General features: G+C 41.9%; 1 non-coding gene across 1 annotated transcript; it reads right to left on the bottom strand.

Moving 5' to 3' along the window:
• Nucleotides 1-15,334: 15,334 nt before the first annotated feature.
• LOC112304632 (U6 spliceosomal RNA) lies at nt 15,335-15,441 on the bottom strand. The gene has a single exon (XR_002974765.1). It is a non-coding gene; the product is annotated as a U6 spliceosomal RNA (small nuclear RNA).
• Between the last annotated feature and the right edge of the window lie 2,662 nt (nt 15,442-18,103).

Raw genomic sequence — 18,103 nt, forward strand, 5'->3', positions numbered from 1 at the left:
AGTCATAAACCTTGCAGGTGATATGACCTTGGTTTTGAGTACTATTTTAATCTGGATGAGGGGGTTGCTATAAAATTAATAGAAAATAAGTATGGTTTCATGATCTATATCTATATATCTATCTATAGATAGGTATAGGCCCAAAGTGTGTGTGGAGATATATACATATATATTTGCTGTCGTGTATGCTCCAATGAGCTAAATACTTATTCCAGTGGAAAGATAGGTTTTACATGCATTACACTCAATGGCTATCAAGTATTTTTTGTCTTTCATATTTTCTTCCTTTGCACTAAACCTACAAATTGAAGCAACTAATGGATATATCCTGGAGGGACCCGTAGATCATGAGTATCCCAGGGCAACAATGCATGAACTAGAATGGGAATCAGGTAGAAGGGATGGGATGAACCTTGGCTGTATGGATTCTTTGCTTTATTGCTATTCTGGCTGGTGTTCATGCATGAGGTATACCCTCTCTTATTGCCCCTATCAGAATTGAAAAGATGCAGGCTTCTCTGGAAGCCAAAACCACTGTGCTACCAAGAGTGGGTAAGGAAGCAGAATATCTGTTCACTAGGTCAGAAGGCGACTCTAAGCTTTGTGAGGACACGGCCCAGGTAGGCCTTGTTCCTTGCTGTACTGCAGTACCTAGCATAGTCCCTGTGTAGCATAGGTACTCAATAAATACTATTGAATTGCTCCCCATGGAGTAAACCCATGGCCAAACTTGCCCCTTTCCTCAAGGGTCCTGGCTGAATCTCTACATAGAAGCTCTAGAGATCTGTGCATTAAAGCATCTAGAGTCTTTGCCTGAACAACGGAGGTGTGGCTCTGCAGCCCTGTCTGGGTTCTTGGGCATGGTCTGGCTTTGGGAATGCAGGCAAGGGACATCTGCAGCCAGCATTTGGGGATTCAGGGTCAAGAACCATGCTGATTTCAGCATCAATCTGGAGGGCCTGGGTGGAGAGGCAAACTCAGGTATGAGGCCCAGAGATGGAAGAGGCAGACTTGGGAGATTGATTAGGAGGCAGCCCTTGACAGACTTTTAAAGTGCTAGATGGAGACAGGGGGCTTTTATCAGGCAAATTCATCCTTACCCGGGACACTGGGATTGGAGGACAGAGCGTACCTTTGAGTAGAAGCTCTTTCTGCACACGTCCTCTTGATGCAGGGCCCCATATTCCCTACCCACCCCTCTCAGGAACTTGCTCTGTTTCTTCCTCAGGCAGAAAGATCCAAAAAGTCCTCCTGGAACCCAAATAAGGTTCAGGCTTTCCTTTCCCAAGCGAGTTCTAGAATTGGCAGGTACCATCAAATATTGACTTAGTAATGCAGCTCCCCAGGACTCCCAGAAGGCGTGGGATTGAAGCCAGCCGTTCCAGGCTCAGCCCTCCAGGGAGCAGGTTTGTCATCATTACCAGTCCTCAGGTTTCACAACCGATCCCCACAGCTTTTCGTCTTGGTGGCTTCTGAGGGCACCAAGGGCAAAGCATTCATGCCAGCTGGTCTCACTTTAGAGTCTGTGAAGGCAGCACTCCCAGAGCCTTTGAGCCTTTAAAGAATTGCCCATTTTTGATGCCAAGCATATCACTTGAAGTAAGAAGTTTAACAGAATTCACAGCAGTCTCTTTATTTAGATGTAAGACGGTTTTTTAAAAATTCAATTTATTGGGGTGACATTGGTTAATAAAATTTTATATAGGTTCAGGGGTACAGTTCTACAATATATCATCTGTACATTATATTGTGTGTTTACCACCCCAAGTCAAGTCTCCTTCCATCACCATTTATCCCTCCTTTTACTGTCTCCTACCACCCCCATCCACTTTTCTCTCTGCTAATCACCATACTGTTGTCTGCCTGTGAGGGTTTTTTTTTTTTTTTTTTTTTTTTTTTTGCTTAATTCCTTCACCTTTTTCATCCAGTCCCCTAACCCTGTCCCCTCTGACAGCTATCAGTCTGTTCTCTGTATCTATAAGTCTGTTTTCATGATGTGTGTTAGTTTATTTTGTTCATTAGACTCCACATATAAGTGAAATCATATGGTATTTGTCTTTCTCTGGCTTATTTCACTTAGCATAATACTCTCCAGGACCATCCATGCTGTTGCAAAAGGTAAGATTTCCTTCTTTTTTTTATGACTGAGTAGTATTCCAATGTGTAAATGTACCACAGCTTTTTTTATCCACTCATCTACTGATGGGCACTTGGGCTGCTTCCAAGTCTTGCCTATTGTAAATAATGATGAATGAACATAAGGGCACCTTTATGCTTTTGAATTCATGTTTCAGGTTTCTTCGGATATGATTTAAGATGGTTTTTAACCTACAATAGTTTTAGGATCCCTCCAATGCACCCCAAGGCTCCTTGAGACAATTAAAGCCATGCCCTTGGCAATATGCAGACCACAGCTGCTCTTTTTGCCAGAATTTAAGTTTCTTAGAGCATTTCTCATCACATCTGGAAGAGACTGGGTTTGACTGGTATGGAGAAAGGAAGCTTCCTATGGGGGTCCTTTCGAATTCTTAGTTATCTACTATCTCTGACACATTATAGGCCATGTTGGTGATATTGTAGCAAGGTTCCAAGTGCTCCCTGGAGACTTCATTTTATTCCAAACCCATGAGGCACAATTTACTGGGAAAATACAGCAACTAGCAAACACTATACAAACTGTTAGGCCACAGGGAACAATCTTACTAAAAGTTATCTTGTTGGTCTGCATAGGAAATGGGAGACTCCAGATCATTCTAAACTTTTTGTAGACCCTTCTGGAGGTTTTATCACTTATGCCAGACATTAAAGTGTACACACATCTCAATTAAATGTAAAATTTTTCACAAAAATTTTGAAAGGTTGGGTGGTGGGCACACAGTACAATATACAGACCTTTCATCATAGAAATGTACACTTTAAGCCTATTTGATCCTACTCACTAGTCACCCCAATAATGTAACAGAAATATTGAAAATATGTTGTAAGGATTTTTATAATTTTGTTTTTGAAATTATTTGCTTATGAATGACTTATTAAATTTATAGCTCACTATGTCTTCTAATCAATCATTGTGCCTACTTAGAAATTGTTGTAAAAGAGGAGAATTGAATCTACAAATTATTCTCACATGTAATGACATTTTTTATGAATAATAAATTTAACAGTTAATGCTGTTGACACAATGCTATATTTTTCAGGTATTTAATTAAATGCTTATTAATTTCAGTTTGCTTTTCTGTAGCTTGGAGCCAATTCATTTTTTTTTTTTTTCTCCATAGGCCCCTGGAAGGCTTTGCCTCCCAGGTGCTGGGCTTTTTGAGCTTAACAGATAAAACAGCCCTGAGGGAATTTAATGCTGATGTTTGGCTCAGGAATAAAGATTTAAAGGTTACAGGATTACTGTTTTCAACATTAGAAGGTCTGCCATGTCAAAGAGGAATAAGACCCATCCTGTGGTACTCCGCAGGACAGGAGCAGGTAACTCTCCAGAACGATACATCAAAGCGGCTGTCCCAGGAGATGTGTGACCTGGAAGTGTTCAGTGGGAGCTGGAGGGGTCTTTTGAAGGGGTTGAGAGGTTGAAAAGGGCTGAGAATTTAGAATCAGAAGATCAGCGTTCAAGTGCCTGTGCCCATCATTACCTGCGTGACTTTGAACAAATCACTTACTCCATATCTCTCTTTCCTCATCTGTAAAATTGAGGCATTCCTGCTTCACTTATCACACAGGGTTGCTGAAGATCAAAGTAAGACAATTTCAAATTCTTAATCCAGGTGATAAGTTATCTACAAATAATAAGCCCCATTCAGATTTAGAGTTTCCAAATCTAATTCTAGGATGTTAATGGAATGCCTAATATGAGGGGAGGGAATCCACAAAATGAGTCCTTTAAAATTCATTAGTGCTACTGACAATAATCTTAGCATAAATGGCTCCTGATAAAGGTATAAGGAAAACTTAAAACACATTGGAGAACCCAGTACTATTTACATCTGGCAAGTCAAGGATCCATAAAAGCAACCTAATATGGACTTTCAGTTTTAGAAATACAAGATTAGAATTAATAGGATTAGAGCTAAAAGGGATGATGGACATTGAGTCCCATAGAGAAATGATGTGTAAAGTAATTGAGTGACTTGTGAATTATTTTTACTAATTTATACCCTGCCTTGTCTCATAAAGGATTTCAGGGGGGGTTACAGGCATAGGTGCAATGAAATAAGAAAATCTAAAATAAAAACAAAGCCGTGATCATGGAAAGTAAATTAAACTATAATGGCCAAGTGAATTGGGGGAGTGAACGAACAGTGATAATACGTAACTTCTGTAGAGTTATTAAAAATGAACAATAAATTTGACTATGAGCTTCAGGATTAGCTAAAGCAAAATTGGAAACCAAGCTAGTGATAGAACCAGCATCAGAACCCAATCTTAGACCAGTCTGCTTTTTGTTCTATTTAAAAATCATTTTTTATTGAATTTACTCCTGTTGGTCTTAAAATGTTTTTCGTTTAGCATTCTTCCTTTTCTCCATTGGCTCAGCCTGTGGGGATGGCCTTTGAGAGGAAAGTGGGAGCTGCCTCATGTGCCCAGCTGACTGTGGGGACTGTCCGCTTCCTGCAGATGGCTGGGCAATGACTGCCTTTCCAGTTTACTTGGTTCCCACCACCTCTGCCTTGGCCTTTCTGGTAAGATTTAACCAACATCTCATGCTCAGTTTTTCTTAGCTATGTTCCTTATGTTTATTATTCTCTGTCACGATCTGACATCTTCTTAGAGTTTGTGGTGATCAAGAGTCTTTGAAATTATATAATCCATCTCTATTACCTTACAAATGAGGAAACTGAGGTGTCCAGAGATGTTAAGTGACTTGCCCATGGTCACACAGCAGAACTAACCTTTCTGGAGCATCTAATATATCTTATTTAATTTTTACAACAAACCCTGATAAGTATCAGGGTTTGATAATAAACCCTGATTATTATCCCTTTTTACAGATGAGGAAAATGAAGCATAAAAAAGGTGAAGTGCTTTGCCCAAGGTCAAAAGAGTAAGTGTGGGAGCTGGAATTTAAACCCCGTCTGTCTAGTTCCAAAGTCCATTTCTTTGCACACCCCCTGCCCAGGGTTGCCACTTAAGATGATGACAGAGCTTGGATTGAATCCAGTTCTCTGGGTCTAATGCTCTTCCCATCATGTTTTAGAGAAGACAGTCTTGGGCCCTAACTCCCTTGGGCTGGAGAGGTGTGCAAGACTAGTCCCTGAGTTTGACAAGGTCTGCACTGAACTTGACCATTGCTATCTGGCCCTGCCCTTTGGGGATTGTTTTCCTAGCCAATGGAGTCAGTCACTCTAGACATTGTTGGTTTTCAAGTGGAGTCTTTTGTTACTTAAAGCAAATGGTTTATCTCTTCTGTTCTTATCCATGCTATTAAGATGCACTGGTGTGGAGTGATGAGTTGTGACATGTCAGTAGTTAATAATAGATAAAGTAATCTGGGACTGGTGCACCTAGGGACTTCAGAATTGGCAGCTGGGACTTCTTTGCCTCTCCCAGAGCCTCAGGGAAAGGAACGGCATGTAGTACATTCTGCATTGAGGCTATTGTAGCTAAATGGCCTCAATCCTATCTCTGCATCAAGTAGTAAACTTTAATCAGCATATCCTGCCACACTGTGTGTAGAGCTCTGTACTTTTTATTCTTGTTTTACAAAGGCAGAGTATGTGATGTCAAATTGCTTAAAGTCTAATAGGGGAGTGGAGAGCGAACCATGTTAAAAAGAATAACATGCGCGCACACACACATACAACTATATCAATGATTGCCAACGAATCTGGTAACTTGAATCTTTGTTGACACTTGATATGCAGATGGAGATAATCACCTTGTGGTCTAGTCCAGCATGGAGTCCCATTCAGTAAACAACAGACCAGCAAATAATTAACTTTATTATATTTTACATGTTATAAATAAACAAAGTAAAGGATTCTTGTTGTTTCTCCTGAGAATGCTATAACAGAATTTCTTTTTTAAAAAAAGATTTTATTTGTTTATTTTTTGAGAGAAGGGAAGAGAGGGAGAAAAACATCAGTGTGTGGTTGCCCTCATACATCCCCAACTGGGAACCTGGCCCACAACCCAGGCATGTGCCCTGACTGGGATCAAACTAGAGACCCTTTGATTTGCAGGCCAGCACTCAATCCACTGCACCACAGCAGCCAAGGCTAGAAGTTCTTAAAAAATCCCATTTTTCTCCTTTCACATTATCTCTCCACCACTGTAGCTCCTTTGAAATCTTTCTTCTTCACCAATATAAGCTACTTTCCAAATATTTACCCAACTGAACTCACATAAAGTTGCTTCTCTTTTCCCTCTTTCTCCTTTACTCAGCTCTTCATTATGTATGTCAGCATAGCCTTTTTGGCAACTTAAAATTTCCTTCAATTATCTTGGTTATGTGCAATAAAGAAAGGTCCAGAAACTGACCCAGAAGTTAGGATAACTTCCTCCTTAGATGGGGGTGGGGGAGTTTTTTTGGGGAAACAAGAGAGCTACTTGTGTATTTTTTTTCAGTTCCTTGTCAACCAACTTTAAGTGCATCTATTATAGCAAATTTAAAATCTCAAATTCTTACTAGGTCATGCTTTGAGGTGTGGGCTCCTGCTCCTCCTGCTACTTGGTGTGTATCTAGAAAATTGGCAAGGTGCATCTCAGCATTATTCTAGAAACTGTGTATTATTAGAAAGGCCCAGTTACCCCCCAAAGCTACATAATATATTCTGAAACGAAAAGTCCATGTTTTGGCATTTTCTATTGTTTTGGATTATTGATGCTAATGTTTTCCTCCCTGGGATAGATAATAGAGCTTGTTGACTGTGATGGCAAAGTGTGTGTGGGGATGTTTGAGAGAGAAATAGTTCCTTTGAGCCTTTAAAAGAATAGAAAAGAATCCACAAGATTGCTAAAGAATGATTCTAGAGAAGTAGGAGTAGGGTGTGAGGAAGTATAGCAATAGCTTTTGAAGAGCTAGATAACAATATTTTTCTTTACTTTGAGGCTAAAATGTGCAATGTATCAAAATAAAGGGTCTTGATAAATCTGAAATAAAGTCATGTGGCATTTAAGAATTGTATTAAATTCTCAAATCTTTGGCTTCTCATTTATATGACTTTTAAACTGACATCCTTACTTAACCTATTGCAATTAATTTGTACTGAATGCTATTGCTTTGATTAGTTTTTACTGTAAAACATTTAAATCATACTTCAATCTTTGTTTTTATTTTTTTTTCTTTTCCTTTCTTTTTTAAAGTGGTTCCAGTATCAGAAACAAAAGATGTTTGGGGATGAAAGTTGGATAGTAGATTTCATTCATATCAGACAATGTTTGTAAGTAAACAGAATCAGAATTTTATTTACAACTTCCTAACTACGCACGTTACCAATGTGGACTTAAAATTGGTTGTGTAGACAGGATCGGACAGCCCAGATTTGTGCTTGGGGCCTGATGGTCTAGTGCCTGTGGTGCTTAGGTGAAACTCACATGCAATGCCTAGAGAGTGCCACCAAGATTTAAACAAAGATGAGAGTCGGGCCAGTGTGTGTGCGTGTGTGTGTGTGTGTGCGCGCGTGTTTAATTCACCTGCTGAGAAATGCTGACTGGTTGCAAAGATGAGTGAGAGATAGTATTTATGTCGCACTCCTAACTTTGCAAGGACATTGTGGAAGGTTATAGATCTTGTTCTCTCTCTCTCTCTCTCTTTTTATAGTAACACACTAAAAAAATGGGAGCAATGGACAAAAGATAAAATCTCCCTTTGAAGACTGATAAAAACTGTCAGATTAGATGGGCTCTTTGGGAATCATTACTTCTTATAATGCTCTGTGTATACCCAGAGAGCACAAGAAATCACATGTCAAGGTCACTCTTCTCAGCAGAAAATTTCCTTAATGCCCCTTAATGAGTGAAATGAATGCAGATAAGGCTTTGACCACCAGCCCACCTTGTTAGGACTGTCTGTACTCCAGCTTTACTTTTTAAACTTTTCCTGTGAGCTGAGTAGCCTCAGTTCAAAGGCCCCGGCACTTTAGACAGTGATGGTTGATGCTATTCTGCCAAAATTCTGTTGGCTTAAGTATCTAGTCAGATTGAAGGGTCATACCTCCCAGGTTAGAGCCCACACTGCCCCCCAAAGGCCCCCTCCCCAGGCAGACCAGATTTCCCCTCGGGATCATGGAAACCTGTTGCCCTTAGAAAGCCAACAGTGAGGGCTGCGCCCTTTCAGTTAGAAATTCTGCCGTGGTGTTCAGAATGACCATGTCCCCTAGTTATGGTTTGGAGAGATAATCAGGCTCGCAGTCAGGTTTGAAGAAAAATGCTTCCCCATATTCATATGCGGAACAGCGAGTGACTGGAGTGCCTCCAGGAGAAAAACCAGGCAAATTCTTACCATAGGGATGCCATTAGTCAGTGTTTCCAGGTTATTCACTGCTCTTGTGGAAAAGGAAGAGAACTCATAACATTAGGTGATTACTCAGTGCCAGGTGCTGTGCCAAATGCTGATGTCTACATTCTAACCCATAGCACCACCCTGTCGGATGAGTTTCATTGTCCCCTTGTAGGGAGAAGAAACTGAGGCTCAGAGAAGTTGTTCTCTCAGTTGCTCAGGAATGTACAAGTGGTAGAGTTGAAATTCTAACAGCCTCTGACCTTAAAGTCTTACTGTCTCATGAAGTTCTTTCTGAAAAAGTGCAAAAATTGCGTAATATCCTCAGTACTACCTTGGTGACCTTCCAAAGCCGTCCGACCCTTTAGCTGGGAGCTAACTGTAGGTAACAGTAGGAAAGTGGTAACTCTCCTCACCGGAGTTACTGAAGGGGAGGTCGCTTGATCCACTGTTTACAGTGTTGTAAAAGGGATTTGTACATCTGATAAGGCAGAATGTGCCAGTACTGATTTATGTATTACTGAAGGGAAATTAAAAAACTTTAACAGTTGTGTAATTCTTTTAATGCCATTAGAAAAAAAAATTACCAGAATACTAGCTTGTGATTTCAGATATTACTGTTTAGACACTAAATAAAATAAATAAGCCATTATACAGAATCACATGAAGTAGATAACAGTGGCCCATTAGATATTCCAAAAATTGTGATGGTGGCACATGGCTGCCAGTGTTTGGGGATCATCATGACTAGGAGTGTACAAATGTTAATGTCCCTCCCAACTCTGAGAGACAGTGCGTCTAAGTAGCCTATGGTCACTTCTCAATTACCCAGAAATTACACTCAACAAAACAGAATTCCAAACTACCTCTGTCTGCCCCTCAGCCCATTCTTGCAGCATCAAATTCCATTGGCATCTCACTTGAAATTAGGGAACTGAAATTAATTTGAGCTTCAGCCTATCCATAAATCTAATTATGCAGAGAAATGGAATGCAAGAAAAGCAAAAGAAAATAATATTTATTTATTATATTTGTATTACCAGAAAGAATTTATTCAGGGACGAGAACAGATTGCAATGCAGTGCCCGCAGCTGTGGTGAGCCACGTGGAGCTTCATGCACAAGTGAAGATGAGCAAGAGCTTTATAGGCGGGAGGAGGAGGTTAAGGGGAGGGGCTGCCACAACTATAGAGTTCTGTTATAGACGGAGTTCTTCCTGTAGCGCTTTTCCAGGACGTAGGGTATAAGAGCTCCTTCTACAGTCCCTCCAATTGATTATGTTCAGATTAGGTGTCAGCCATAGCTTTCTATCACTTCATAGTTCATTGTGAGGATAAAATAAGTTCATAAAAAAGGATTTTTAGGTGACTCAACTTATGGGATTCTGAGGATCACAGTTTTTATGAATAACCCTATAAATGGAATCTCTTTGCCAAGAAACTTTACTTCTGTTTACTTTTTAAATCAATTTTAAACAACTACAGCAAGTAGGCAAATTATTTGAACACCGGTTCTAATCCCTGCTCTCTCAGGTGTGTGACCTTGGGGTCTTGTTTTCTCCAAGCTTGTTCCTCCAAGCACAGGCTTGGAGGAACGAGTGCCTCTTCTCTGTCAAGGTCAAGCCAGCACAGGTGGCAGCAGGGGCAGGGAGCCCGGGATCCAGGTATGAGGTGATAGGCAGCTGAGGTAAAGCCTAGATTGCAGTTGGCAGGCTCCTGGGTCTGGAGGCCCCCAGGGGCTCCACGTCAGTCAGAGGCCTCTCCTGCTTTCTTCTCAGAAGTCTGCATGTAGGAGCGAACAGTATGTAATTAGAGACTCTGATCTGGTCTGAATGGCTCTATAACTGGTTGGCTGTGGAAGGTGGCCTCATTCTTTCTATGTCTTTGTCTCTTGGTTAAGAGCTCAGAATCTGAGTCACATGGGTCCAGAGTAAATTATTTATTAGTTGTGTGATTTGGCAAGTTAGTTAACTTGCTTTCAGTTCTGTTTTCTCAACTATAAAATGAGGATAATAATAGTACCTCCTTATAGGGTTGTTGTGAGGATTAAATGAAATAATATAGGCAAAGCATAGTGTTTGTCTCAATAAATTTTAATATTATTGTTATTAATAGTCATAATACTTATATGGGATTAAGTTCTTCCACAACCCAGTGACAGGGACTTAGTATAGTTAGATATTTCATTTTAATCAACAATACCATAACACTATTAGAGTTTCACTGTAAGTTAGTTTGAGTCCAAGTCTTTGCTCATAAATGAAACATTGAGGGAAATTATTATGCTTATAATATGGTCAGCCCTTTGAACTCCCCTACACATAGTCTACACATTCTCCTTCTCTGGCCCGTCTCACTGCTTGGGAATGGATGAGGGCCCATTGCTCTGGGTCACACCTCATCTCTTAGAGGACAAAGGCTAGCCCTGGCTTATGACTCCCCTTGCACCCCCACATAAATTGGCCTGCAGGCCCTGTCTTGTTGCCTTTCTGAATCTCTGGGAGCGTGGAGGGCTATTCATAGTGTCAGCTCTGACCATAGTGCCCGAGGACATAGATATATTTTTAGTATCTCTTCCCTAGGGTCTGGCTAAAAAGGTCATGCCTATTTTTTATGCCCAATGTCAACTTCTGAATAAACTAATTTCTGTTAATAGCACTCAAGCAATGTCAGGGTGGGTCCCCTCCCTCCTCTGGAATGTCATTTTTACAATGACCTGTGAGGAAAGTGCTTTGTAAACCCCTAAGCAGTTTATAGGAGTTCTTATGAAGGGTAGGGGGATGAGGCACTGTGTCAAAGATTGCCCCAGAGAAGAGGGGTTGGGTGAATTCAGGTAGCTTCAGGGGGCAGTGTAGGATCAGTTAGAAGTGGATATTGGGAGAAGTTTTGGAATTCGTGGTTTTTACTCATCAGAACTAAGTAGGAAGGGAGTGGCACATTGACAAACAGTGACGCCTTACCCCTGTATGTATTCAAGCAAAGACTGGGAGGCCTCAAGAAGGATGTTGGTGTCTGGAATCCTGCGGAAGCTGAACACTGGATGAGGTGGGCTGAGGGTCCTTCTACTCACAAGGTCCGGTAGTTCTGGAAAGGATGGAGGTGGGGGCTATTCTCCATGTTGGCCCTGGGCACTGAGTGAAGTGGACACCAAAAAATAAGGGTCAGCAGCTTTGAGAATAGGCCAAACTGTGAAAATCAACCTACTTTCCTGGGGCTGATTTTATGTTTCAATTTCCCCATGTCTTACTTAATCAGGGAATTTCATTAATCTTGCTATAATGGTTAAATTAAATAGGACTAAAAACACATTTTTTCCATTTCTCTCCCTAAATTTTACTTTTTAAAATATTTTATTTATTTATTTTTAGAGAGATGGGGAGGGAGGGAGAAAGAGAGGGAGAGAAACATTGATGCACGAGAGAATCATCGATTGGTTGACCCCCACCCCCCTTGTCACCAACTGGGGACCTGGCCTGCAACCCAGGCATGTGCCCTGAATGGAAATTGAATAAATGACCCTTCTGTTCACAGGCCAGCACTCAATCCACTGAGCCATACCAGCCAAGACTCCCCTTGAATTTTAATAATAATCATCCTGGATTCATTCCATTGGGTCTTAACCTGTCAGACTCCTTTTAGCACGTGAGAAAACTAAGGTGGGTGGTTAAGTGACTTGCCTAAGTTGCACAGGGGGTGAATGGCAGTATGCAGACTTAACCCTTCTGGCTCTTCCTAGTAAACTAGACTGCTCTTGCTGTGGACACCGTGCTGAGCAGAACTCGCACACACTGAGTTTGGAAGGCCACCTCCTTTAGGCATAAGTCCTTCCTCTGCAGTAAAACACTTGTACATTGATGTGGACCCTGGCCTGTGGGGTCCGTGTGTTGTGGCTGCAACAAACAAATTCACACGGACTACAGAAGTCCTGTGGAGAAAAAGGGATGCCATGGCTGTTCTCTAAGTAAGAGCGAGGGCCCCAACCCCTGCCTGGACAGGCTTTTATTGCTTTTCTGGGTACATCACTTTGAGGATGGTCCTCATTTACTATACACAGGTTTGCTGTAGGTAATTGCCTTTTACAGACAACAAAGGAAAGAATGTTGCTAATTACTTCAAAGAGAAGGATGTTGCAGATCAAGGGGAAAAGTGGTTGAACTGGTTACACTCCATACTTGGGAGGTTTAGCACAGACTTTAGGAAGTTAAAGATATGCAGAAAACATTTGCTGCCTCAACCCAGGGTGAGGGAGTTTTAGCAAAAGCAAGTCTCATAGCAGCCTAGGTGCAAGGCAGGCCTGATTCCCCACGGGAGAACCTGTCCGTGGGCGTGGGTATGGGCGTGTCCGTGGGAGTGTGCCGACCTCACTCCCCACTGGCCTTTCCTAGTAGGGGCTGGGCTACATTCCCTACGCCACATGGAACGGTCCCCTGTAGAACCTGATAGGTGCTCAGCAGGTGTTTATTGACTTGAACAAAGCAATCCTGTCAGTGCCTGACACCAAGTTAGTGCTCCATAAATGGTTGAATGAAAACAGCACAACTTTCAGGGGCTTTAGGGAACTGACCACCAATGTTCAGGACACAAGAAGAAGCCCATGGCTTGTTCTCATGTTGCTGGATTTGTAGGTAGGTGCAACCCTGGGACAATAGCAAGGCTACCTCCATGCTCTAAGGCCTCCTGCCTTAACCTCCATTCTGGGCTTGAATGAAGATGAATCCTACCGAGGCTGCTTCCTACAAACAAGGGCAGTGAGCCCAACAAGAGCTGTTGGTCATCTAGATTGAGTCATTAGGAGACAACACGCTGCTGCTACTCCTACCACGGCCCCGCAGCATCGCTGGCATGGGAGTCATCAGTCTCCTTCTGTGATTAAGCAACTGCTGCTTAGCTGTGATCAGCAGGACTCCCAGACCAGGGAGTGGCTGAACTCCAACCCCAGCTCCTTGGAAGCTCCTAATTGGGCTCTACCTGTCAGGAAGTAATAAAGACTTATTGATATTTTTTGAAGTGCAACTTTGTACTTTTTGATAACCAGTAGATAGCATATCGGCGTCTTCTCATTTTTCAGCCTTATTTACAGGAGACTTATGAAAGCTACTTGTAGCTGTTGTAACTGTGATCTTATTCCTTCCTAATTGCTGAAAAGTCCTCCTCTGTTTTTGTCTGTGAATCACCCAGGACCCAGAATCATTGTGACTGGTTATGAAAGGGGCTTCAGTCATCTTGAAGATTCCTGGATAGCTTGGGAGGCAAATGATACAAAGTAAAAGACAGCTGTTTCCTTCCTTTTTGTTTGGGGACTTGATTAAAGAAATGTTAGTGGATGGAATGATATTTAGGTTTTTATTCTGTGCTGGGAGTGGTAAGAAGAAATTACTGGCATTGAGAGTAAGCAGCGCTAGGAGGGAATTGAGCGATCACAGCTAGGCACTCCATCAGCCCTTGAAGATGCAGGGACATTTGCATCTCTGCATCTCTTGGTGAAGGGAGACAAATTGCCAAGCACAGAATAGTGGCTAAGAGCCTGGATTTTGCAGTTAGGCTAATTCGGTTCAAGTTGTCTGTTACCCATTAAGTGGCTAAGGAGTCATGGCCACTTGGGGCGCTGGGGACAGCATTTGCTCAGCTGCTTATGATTCTGCAGGAAGCAGTACTTCATCCAGACTCGGATCTAGTAGGCTGTCTCCTGAATGTGTGTTCAGTGCGGGGCTGGGACACGTTCCCATCATTGTGCTAAGCTTGAGACGCAGTCAGTGGGCTTCCTTGAACACCATTCAAGCCAGGGGCAAGAACTCGGTTTCCTAGACAGAAACTTTGCACTGGGAGAATCATTTATAACATTTTCCCTGCACTCTACATAGTCGGTGAGCTGTTAGGCTAGAAATAATAAGAAAGTTAGACTGTTTGCATTATTGGTGGCATTAATAACAAATATTTTTCAGGAACCTACTTCACGCCAACTATTGTACAAAACCCTTTATATGTATTATTCCTGATTCTTGAATGCTATAGGTCAGTTTTATTTTCCCAGCATTTTCCACAAGGAAACTGAGGCAGAGCTGGAAAATAAACTTGTCCAGGGCTTCTTTTTTCTGTTGAATTGGTAAAGCCTGCAGTTTTATTTTTATTTATTTAAATTTAAATTAGTTTTTATTTTTCAATTACAGTTGACTTACAATATTATATTACTTTCAGGTGTATACCCCAGTGATAGGCATTATAAAACTTACTAAGTGATCATCCTAATAAATCTAGTACCCACCTGACACCATACATAGTTATTAAAACATCATTGACTATTTTCCCCACGCTGTACTTTACATTCCCATGACTATTCTTTAACAATCAATTTGTACTTCTTAGTAACTTCACCTTTTCCACTCATCCCTCCAACCCCCCTCCCATCTGGCAACTAACAAAATGTTCCCTGTGTATATGAGTCCGTTTCTGTTCTACTTCTTTGTTTATGTTTTTAAGGTTTACTTGTTGATAGGTATGTATTTATTGCCATTTTATTGTTCAAAATTTTGATCCTTTTTTTCTTTTTCTTAAAGAAGATGCTTTAACATTTAATGGAATCCTGGTTTGGTGGTGATGAACTCCTTTAGCTTTTTCTTGTCTGGGAAGTTCTTTATGTATCCTTTGATTATAAATGACAGCTTTGCTGGGTAAAGTACTCTTGGTTGTAGGTCCTATCACTTTGAATATTTCTTGCCAATCCCTTCTGGCCTGCAAAGTTGAGAAATTGGCTGATAGTCTTATGGGAGCTCCTTTGTAGGTAACTAACTGCTTTTCTCTTGATGCTTATAAAATTCTTTGTCTTTGACTTTTTGCATTTTAATTATGATGTGTCTTGGTGTGTTCCTTTTTGGGTTCATCTTTTTTTTTTTTTTAATATGGAGCACTTCATGAATTTGCATGTCAACCTTGTGCAGGGGCCATGCTGATCTTCTCTGTATCGTTCCACTTTTAGTATATGTGCTGCTGAAGCGAGCACCTCTTTGGGTTCATTTTATTTGGGACTCTCTGTGTTTCCTGAACTTGTATGTCTATTTCCTTCACCAAGTTAGGGAAGCATTTTGTCATTATTTTTTCAAATAGGTTTTCAACTTCTTGTTTTCTCTCTTCGCCTTCAGGAACCCCCATGATGTGAATGTTGGTACGGTTGAAGTTGTCCCAGAGGCACCTTACACTATCTTTATTTTTTTTATCCTTTCTTATTTGTTTTTGAAAAGATTTCATTTATTTAATTTTAGAGAGGGAAGGGAGGGAGAAGGAGAGGGAGAGAAACATCAATGTGTGGTTGCCTCTCATGCATCCCCTATTGGGAACCTGGCCTGCAACCCAGACATGTGCCCTGACTGGGAATCGAACCAGTGACCCTTTGGTTCACAGGCCAGTAGTCAATCCACTGAGCCACACAGCCAGGGCTATCCTTTCTTCTTCTGAGCCACACGAGCCGGGGCTACCCAGCCAGGATGTTTTTTGCTCTCTTATATTCCAAATTGCTGTTTTGATTCTTGGTTTCATGTACTCTACTGTTGATTCCCTATCAATTATTCTTTATTTCAGTTAGTGTATTCTTCATTTATGACTGGTTCTTTTCCATGGTTTCCATGTCTTTTTTTATGCTGTTGAAGTTCTCTCTAATTTCAACTATTCTTTCCCTAAGTTCATTGAGCATCCTTATAACCAGTGTTTTGAACTTTGATCTAGTACATTGCTTGTCTCCATTGTTTAGTTCTTCTTGTGGAGTTTTGTTCTGTTTTTCATTTAGGACATGTTTCTTTTTCTCCTCATTTTGGCAGCCTCCCTGTGTTTGTTTTTATGTATCAGGTAGAGCTTCTATGTCTCCTGGGCTTGGTAGAGTGGCCTAATGTAGTAGGTGTTCTTTAGCGTCCAGTGGCACAGCCTCCCTGATCATGCAAGCTGGACATTCCAGTTGTGCTCTTCCCCTCACCCCTGCCTGTGTGCTGTGTATACCCTCCTCCTCCTGTTGTACTTGAGCCTTAATTACTGTTGGTATGTCAATGGGAGGGATTTACCCTCAAGCTGATCCACTTCAAGGACTGGCTTTGACCACCGACAACTGTGGAGGTGCAGGTGTTCAGGCGCCCACCCCACAGAGCAGTAGGCACTTCTGTAGTGCTCTGGTGCTCACTGAGTACACCCTTTGAGTATGTCACTGTGGAAGTGGTTGGGTGGTGCTTTGATGTGGTCTGAAACTGCCCACCAGGAGTGCTGGCTTTGGGGCATCCTAGGAAGTGTAGGCCAAGGTCAGCTACCATCTGTGTTCTGTGCAGGGCCACCCAGCTTGAGCTAAAAAGTGATCTGCAGCTTCCTGCTATTTGTGCTGGGCTTGGAGGTACCCAGGAGAGGCCAAGCTGCAAAACAAGTCTGGTTGCTGCTAGTGTCAGGCCTGGGGCCACTTAGCATGAGGTATAGGGCTTACCAAGGGCAGATAAAGCTTGTTTGAGAGATTTTAGGAAAATCTGAAGAATGAGCTAAGACAGGCCATTTGTATGGAAAAGGCACTGGAAACAGCTTAGGTAGGCCCTCAAGTTTGGTGGAGCAGAGACTCTGGGAATCACCAGAGGGAAAACAGTGATGGCCAGGTTGATGGAGACTTCGGCATGGTGCCTGCCTGCCAGCTCTGTAAAGAAGGGCTCATCAAAGGAAAAATGCCTTCTGCCAGCACTTTTGTCTTAGAGAAAGCTGTTCTTCCAGCTCTCACCTTGACGCCAGACAGTTCAGTTTCTTCCCATATGTCCCTGGTACCTTTTGTGCTGCTATCCCAGAGCTGGAGCTCAGAAAAAGTGAGTCAGATTAAGTCTGTGTGTGGGCCCTTCAAGAGGAACTGTCTGGAACTCCAGAGCCCTCTGTCTCACTCAGCCTCAATTCCCTCTGGTTTTTAAAGCTAGACATTATGGGGACTTCTCTTCCCAGCACTGGAGCTCTGGGCTTGACAGTCTATTATGGGACCCCTCACTCTCCACATGACATATCCCTCCCGAGTTTTATCTGCCACACGTGGCATGGGACCAGCCCATTCTGCATCTCTCCCCTTCCTACCATCTCACTGTGGCTTCTTTAAATTCCTAGTTGTAGGACTTCTATTAATCTAGATTTCAGGCAGGTCTGAATTATGGTTGTTCTGCAATTTAGTTGTAATTTTGACATAGTTGTGGGAGGATGTGAGTAACATGTTTAACTTTGTACCATCTTGACTGCAACTCCTCAAGTAATTTTATTTTTTTTAATCCTAACCTGAGGGTTTGTTTTTATTGATTTTAGAGAGAGAAGGTAGGGGGAGAGAGACATTAGTGTGATCAGTTGCCTCCCATATATGCTCTGACCAGGGCTCGAACCTGCAACCTAGGTATGTGCCCTGACTGGGAATTCAACCTGCAACATTTTGGTGTATGGGATGATGCTCCAACCAACTGAGCCACCTGGCCAGGGCAGTCCTCAAATAGGTTTATGTGGAGGCAGGATTAGAACTCAAGCCTGTTGGATTCTAAGCACATTCCTTTACTCTTAAACCAGGTTTTTCCTAGTGCTGATTAAAAGTAGCATAAATTTAACTTAGAAAATATCTAGACTCTGGGTCAGATGGTGGTAGTTACTCAGCAGAGCACCTAATATGCTTCCTTCTAACT

The sequence above is a fragment of the Desmodus rotundus genome, chromosome 1 (genome assembly GCF_022682495.2).
Source record: "Desmodus rotundus isolate HL8 chromosome 1, HLdesRot8A.1, whole genome shotgun sequence".
NCBI classification, from domain to species: domain Eukaryota; kingdom Metazoa; phylum Chordata; class Mammalia; order Chiroptera; family Phyllostomidae; genus Desmodus; species Desmodus rotundus.